Raw genomic sequence first — 8,172 nt, forward strand, 5'->3', positions numbered from 1 at the left:
GTTTTATTTTATAATTATCTAATTCTTTCATTACTTATTTAATTACAATAGTTGTCCAACTTGTTGATTTGCAGTCAATGAATACTTATTATTTTTTAATTTAAAATCAATATAAAAATATTATATTTTTAAATACAAATCATTACATACCATAAAATTAAAAGCAAACCAAATATATTTTAAAAAATGAAACTCATTAAATATGAGTTGTATTATAAAAGAATGGAGTTATTTTATATCAACCAATAAAGACCTTATAATTTACTAATCATTTTTTTTCATATTTTATAGAGTTAGTTTTATAAAATTTGAAATTTAAGTCATAGATTGTTCATTTAATGAAATTAAATTTACATTCCTAAGTCTCATGTTTGAAATGGAGAGGGAACTTAAAGTAGAGATGTAAATAATTGATAACCAATCCCTTTAAGCTAAATGTGACATGAGTATAAAATGATTTGTAGTTTTTAAATTTTTGTAATCAAAATAATTTTTCTTTTATTTAATTTTCTTACATTTTTACATTTATTTACAAGATAAATTTAATTTCTCTTTAGTTTATTTCAGCTATATCATGCCTTTTATATAGAGAAGAAGTTCTTAAATAAATTGAGCGAAAGAAAATTGGGGAAACAATAAAAAAACACATGAAATATCTTTTTAAAAAAAATAATGTTAATGCAAAAAGGCGTTCAGTCATAATCCGACACACGGGAGCTTCTTGCCACTAGCTTTTCAACCAAGCGCGATGACCAAATGTGTGAATCAACGGTTCCTCTCATACTAAGTTGAATTACTATCGTGGCGCGGATCATCAGTAGGGTAAAACTAACTTGTCTCATGACGGTCTAAACCTAGCTCATGTTCCCTATTGGTGGGTGAACAATCCAACACTTGGTGAATTATGCTTCACAATGATAGGAAGAGCCGACATCGAAGGATCAAAAAGCAACGTCGCTATGAACGCTTGGCTGCCACAAGCCAGTTATCCTTGTGGTAACTTTTCTGACACCTATAGCTTCAAATTTTGAAAGTCTAAAGGATCGATAGGTCACGCTTTCACGGTTTGTATTCATACTGAAAATCAAAATCAAATGAGCTTTTACCCTTTTGTTCCACACGAGATTTCTATTCTCGTTGAGCTCGTCTTCGAACACCTGCGTTATCTTTTAACAGATGTGCCGCCCCAGCCAAACTCCCCACTTGACAATGTCTTATGCTTAGATCGGCACACCTAGACGCACCTTAAGGCCAAAAATAGGGGCATTGCCCCATCGCCACCTCACGAAATAAGTAAAATAACATTAAAAGTAGTGGTATTTCACTTGTGCTCGAAAGCTCCCACTTATTCTACATCTCTCAAGTCATTTCACAAAGTTGAACTAGAGTCAAGCTCAAGAGGGTCTTCTTTCCCTGTTGATTCTGCCAAGCCTGTTCCCTTGGCTGTGGTTTCACTAGATAGTAGATAGGGATAGTGGGAATCTTGTTAATCCATTCATGCGCGTCACTAACACATGAAATATCTTAAGCACTATATGCACTCTCAATTTAAAAAAATAAAAAATAGAAGTATATAAAGAAATAGATTATAATAATTATTTAATACAGAAATAAATTATTGTTAAGAAGTTTTTAAATTCTAATATTAAACAATATAAATATACATTCTCAATATTTTTAACGTGAAAAACTTTTAAAGAAATATTTAAAAATCTCAAATGTAAGATAACTACCTCATTACCTTACTAACTTGAGAAATGACAAATTACAATTTTTCTAATTTCACAATATCTAAAATCAATGATTTTCTAAATTTAATTATTGTGATTTTAACAATGCAATATAATGGCAAGAACTATTTAACTTTTTTAAAATTATTATTTTTAAATCTATTTTAAATCAAGTAATGATATCATTATTAAAATTAATCTTTTTTCTTTTTTTTTATAGTAGTAAAAGTTTCTTATTTTTTTAGAAAAGAAAGCCAAATATTTAGGAATTTAAAAACTACTCCAAACTTTTTAAAAAAAATTTAAAATACAAATGACCAATTCTAAATTATTTTTTAGAAGAAATCATACATTATTTTATTCATAAAAAAGATAGAATAATTTAAATGTGCACTCCAATAATACAAAAATAGAAGTATATGAAGAAATAGATTAAAATAAATTTCTAATATATAAATAAATCATCTTTATAAAAATAACAATATAAATATACATATTTTTTACTTTTCGTTTTCTTTTCAAATCTTCAATATTTAACAATATAAATATACATTTTCTTTTTACTTAGTGTGATTTACATTTTTTAACTAATCGATCTAATCAATTTTTTAAAATTAAGTCATTCTAATTTTTGCTACTTTTACAAAAGACAAAAAAGTCATTGAAGTATAATTCTATTTTAATGTATTTTAAATCAAGTAAAGTAAAAAAATAAATCACACATTATTGTGAGATATATCAATATTTTCTTATTAATATCATTAAGAAATTAATCTTAATTTTACTTTTTTAGCCAAATGAAAGAAATATAAAAATCCAAAATTAGATATGATTTTTGGCTAAATTTCTTTCACTGATATTTTTGTATGAAAGAAAATATTACAATTCCTTCAATCTGTCCTAAAGAGGAAATATCCAACTTACATTCTTTGACCAAAGAATAAATTGTAGTCCTCTACATTGACTTACCCCTACATCAATTTTAGAAACTATCATTGAAACAATTGAAGAAAAACACCATACATTTAATCTTACAATTATATATATATATATATATATATATATATATATATATATATATATATATATATATATATATATATATTATGAACATAATATACTTTAAAAATAATTTAATAAAATCACATAAAATATATGTTAAAAATATAAAATTTGGAGATATAAATCATCAATTTATTTTAGAAATTAAAATAAAAAATTTAAGCACAAAAATAAATAAATAGAGATAATTGAAATGTAAATAATTTTGGATGTAATAAATTAACTTTTAATCTTTCTGTAGTGGATATCTATCACATTTTCTTAGAAATATTTATTTAAAAAATCTATACTAGTAGAATATAAATAAACTAGTAGGAGTGGCATGTTACAAGGAAGAACTAAAGAAATATTTGTTGATAATTTCCATGTCCAATAATTTATTTCTTATTCATTATTAAAATTAATTTACCATATCGTATGATGACAAAGTGGTGGTTGTATTTTTGTGTCAACCAAGGTTTAAATTTCATTTGGGTCATTGTTAACTTTTAAATTAACATATTTTATATCATCTTAATTATTTTATTCATTTAAATTTTAATTTAAAATTAACATAATTGAAATTTGAGGTCTTATGAGCACAACATTATTTAAAATACTAAGCCTAATTTACTTTTCAAAAAATAATATTTATATTATTCTACAAAATAAACTTTCAAAAAATTAATTTAATTAATTTTAATAATTTAATTAATAAATATTATATCACAAAATAAAATTTGAAAATTTAAACACCAATTTGTTTTATTACATCGATTGGGCTTAGTGATGATATTTAATTTATCTTAGTGCTATAATTTAATTTACTTTCATGTTTGAGTTTAGTTTCATTTATTAGTATTGTCAATTTTTTAATTTTTTTTTACAAGTTGTGTTAATTATTATAAGTTTGGGAGGATAGATGTGACATGCATCCCAATGCAACAATGGTCTGACTAACATTCAAACAAATGATCTAGGTCCATGACCAATATCATGCCAAGAAAACCTAAGAAAATAGGGTGGCATGCAAAATGAGGTAAAAACCCCAAACCTGGAAAACTTTAAAATTAAAACCCATTTGTTCTTAGGGCACAAAAGCCACAAAAATCCAATAATAGATAGGTTCATACATTGTATGAAAAAATGACAAGCATAATGGTGTGAAACCCCAAACCCTCATCCCAAAAATTGGGAAAATGTTCTTACCTGACCAACCAGGCAGAACCAGCAAATAGAAATGGAGGGGAATACTATTTCTCAGCCTCCAAACAAATAGCTATTAGGAACAAAACCAAAAACGAAGCTAAAACATGAAAACAAGAGAGCCCTACATGACAACCAAAAGGGCTAAAATGGAGAACAACTAGGTAAAATAATTAATCTGCATAAATGGCCAAAAATGATGACAAAGCAAAGTCTCCTCAAGCTGGATCCAGTGAGACTGTCCTCACAAAGATCCCACACTTGTAGCTCTCACAACAAACATAAATGCAATCCTTCAAAAAAGGGTTTCAGAAAAAGCTCTCAATTTTCCAAATTAAAAAAGTGAGAAGTGAGGAATTAAATTTCTCTTTCAATACTTATTCACTTTTCAAGTGAATAATCGATTAGGGTAAATACCCAGTTAGACCAGCTAGACTCCGAATCAACCAAACGAAGACATGCTATTTCAAGTAATTGGAATTCATTTATGGCAAAGCTATTAGAAATTTAAAATCAAATAAGGCCCTAAAACCCAATATCACATAAATTTCCTTAACAACTTTCACAATAATGTGGACCTCTAAATGCACATACACTTTCACAAGTCTAGTCACATAATGCAAATGAGTCCAGATTTAACAAATCACCAGAGGGTTTAGTTTAAATATTTTAAAAGATATGTCAACCATACATGGATGACATTGGTAAAATGAATAGTTGAATCACTAACTCCATGTGTCACTACCAGGGATATAAATCCTGCACACTAGAACACATGATCAAGTGCAATTGTATATAATAACATAGTCGAAGCAATAATGCATTAAATACCTAATTTAACCATTTACTCAATTATACTGTTATAATCCATTTACATCACTCACATTTACATAAAACATAATGAAGCAAGAATGAAGTAAATATCCATAGCCTAAAATCCATCACATAATAGAATTAGAGATATGTCCAAATACCATATAATCAAATATCATCATAGACCTATTGTTATCTCAAAATGACATCAACATGCAAATACGATAAACTGAATAGCATAGTAGTATATCATCTATGATACTGAAATCAAAGTATAACATTCGACCCTCGGGTCATCTCAAATGAAACATGACAAGAGTCTCAAATATCTCTCGAATCAAAACATAACAAGGTTCAGACTGCAAACAAAAGAGGCACTATAGTTAAGGATGAAAATTAGGGTTAAAATTAGAGTTAGGATCGGGGTTAGAGTTGTGATTAGGGTTTAGGGTTATAATTATGGTTTTAAAAGGGGGTTACATCATGGTTGGTATTATAGTTAAGATTTTGATTAAGATTAAGGTTGAGGTTAGGTTTCATGTTAGATTTAGAATTGTGATTAGTTTAATAGGTAAAGTTGGAGGTTTTATTAGGGTTAGGGTTAAGATAATGATTTAAGTTGATGTCATAATTAGGTTTTAGGTTGTTGGGAGTCTGAATTGTAATGGTTAAAATTAGGTTTTGAATTAGGGTTAGGGTTAAATGGATGCATATTTGTTTTATAGCTCTCACTTATCTATTTAGACTTATTTTCACAAATATTGTTGACTAAATAATTTACTTATCAACCTTATTAGTTTCACAAATATATGCAAAAAAAAATAGACCAAATTTTTACCCTAATTGTGCATAAATATACCTTAGGTATACCCATACACCTTAAGTACAATTGCTAGTTTTATTATTGTTATTATTTAATATTAAATCCTATGTAGAAACGAAGCATTACATGAAATTCCATGAAAAAGCATAACTAGTCAAGAGGCTTTAGCCTAGAGGCTACTCTAGTCTCATAAGAGACCCCCAAACACCCCCCCCCAAATCCATGCAATATTTTAGATTTAATGAATTTCTTCATTTTCATTTTCATTATAATGTGCATATGTGATAGTTTTAAAACTAATTTATATGAAATGATTTATTTGTAATTGTTCACGTTCATTTACTGGGTGCTTATATTGAAAGCAATAGAAGAAAAATGTAAACACACAATTCATAACTTCCTTTTTTATTTTCTTCCTTCCATTTTGCGTCTGCCAATAAAAATTTGTTTTTTATTTCTCTACAATAGAAGTATTAGTGGAAGTAGAAAAGTCTCAAATGAGCTTTTACGCATAGTAGATTTTCTTGGAAAGAAATGTTACATAACCCAAAAAAATTTAAATAAGTGCTATTGCCTTGCTATGTTGGACCTCACATGCAAATTGTTGAATTGGCTCTTGACTTGCCAAAACCCTCAAAATTAGTTTCATAAATAATTACTAGAAAAAATCACTTCTTGGCTCTTGATTATATGGATTCCATCAATTTCCCCTTTAGTCACCTGTGAAATCCATTTCTATTGCATGTTCCTCTTTGCTATCAGACAAGAGCCAGCTATTATAAGATATGTTGGATAGAGGATTACCAAGTATGCTAAAATTTCAAGATGGTTTTAAACTGAGAAGAAAAGTTTACATATTGCACATTATCATGAAATATATGCAGAGATATCATCTGAGTGTTATTGACATTTAAATTGTGCATGCTAACATGAAGATGTCACACAATAATGAAATTTGTAGAGCATTCTCAAGAAAAGAAGACCAATGACAAATTTAAAAGAGTTAGTTTGAAAGTTAAGGAGGGGATTAAGTACACTCCAAAATTGGTAGACATTAAACTTTTGTTGATTGAGCATTAATATTTTGATGCTACGTTGTGGATTATTCATCTTCTCTTATCAAAATTAATATGAAATTGTTTTTTTTTGTTTTTTTTTTTTTGTTTTTTGTTTTTGTCTTGCCTCAATTGATCCTATCTATCGTACAAAATGATCAAGTTTGAGGAGCATAAGGAACTAGTGATAGTTGAAAGAGTTTTGCAAGCAATGTTTTTGGATCCACAATGCCCTTGGCTGGTAAGATGGAATTTAATGTTATTTTTAATTTTTGTTTATTATTTCACAATATGCTTTTAAAACTAATGGACCAAATTTTTGGACATTTTTCTATCGTTAGAATTGATAATGTCAGTTATAAGTAGTTTATCAATTTTAGGGTGTAAGTGAATGATGCTTCTTTTATATAGATTATTGGCAGTTGCGTAAAAAAACTTTTATAGATTTTGATTGGACCACTCCTTAATTAGCCAAGAGGCTCTTTAGTTACATAAAGAACCTAAAATTTGTGAATGATGAAAACCCTTGTAATGCTTGAAAATAAGTGAAACTCAGACAATTGTAAAACAATTCAAGACATAATTTATAATTTCATTAACTAACTTTGAGAATAGGATTTATTTGTTAATCTCAATTTGGTTTTTAAATGGTACATTAGTTATTGTGACGAAAATGTTATTTGCAATATATTGTTTCAACATTACGGAAAAAATGAGCGTCATATTTGGTGAAAATATTTTGATATAATCATAATTGAAATATTTTCATCCTATTTAAAATAGATTTAATATTTTAAGTTTATTATAAAGATAGCTTAAACTAGTATTATTTAATGACTAAATTTTGAAAAATTATAATTTAATTATTTGAGTGAATTAAATTTAGATGGTTAAAGTTTGATAATACAGTTCAATAATGAAATAAAAATTACAAAAATAAAAAATTTCAAATTAAAACAAATTTTAACAATTAAAAGAGAAATAGTGATTTTCCAAACCCAACCAAACGATGGATCTCAAAGCATTTAGTCTCATAGATTGTGCTTCAAATATTTTATTTTTTATGAAAAGGCCATCGATTAGCCTGCAAATTGCCTCCAAATTTTATCGGTTACCCAAGACTTCTCATCTCCATTTAGATAGTGAGCAACCCGATCAGAGACATGAGCATTGGATGGTGCAAAAGAAAAACAATATGCGTAACATTACAGTGAATAACATGGAATACAAGTTTCAGATTGTGACAAGTTTAGTCACTAATAATCCAAGGCAAAGATAAACAAACCTTTAGGTTGGTTGTATCTATTAAATTTTTTATTATACTAAATTGTTGTTGAGCTTTAATTGATAGTCTTGAAATATTGGATTTGTAACATTAATTTAAAAACATAAAATTTTATTTTCTAATAATTGTATTATTTAAAATATTTAAATTTTTTTGTTAATCAACCTTTTTGTGAATGTTCTAAATGAGGAAATGATATACTAAATGATTAAAGTGATC

The 8,172-nt window shown here is 27.2% G+C and overlaps 1 pseudogene; it reads right to left on the bottom strand.

Annotated features, from left to right (window-relative positions):
* Positions 1-469: 469 nt before the first annotated feature.
* LOC149580272 (25S ribosomal RNA) lies at positions 470-1,425 on the bottom strand (annotated as a pseudogene; the record flags this gene model as incomplete).
* Positions 1,426-8,172: the final 6,747 nt, after the last annotated feature.

Source organism: Cupressus sempervirens, chromosome 1 (assembly GCF_028749045.1).
Source record: "Cupressus sempervirens isolate cs-2001-9-10 chromosome 1, ASM2874904v1, whole genome shotgun sequence".
Taxonomy (NCBI): Eukaryota; Viridiplantae; Streptophyta; class Pinopsida; order Cupressales; family Cupressaceae; genus Cupressus; species Cupressus sempervirens.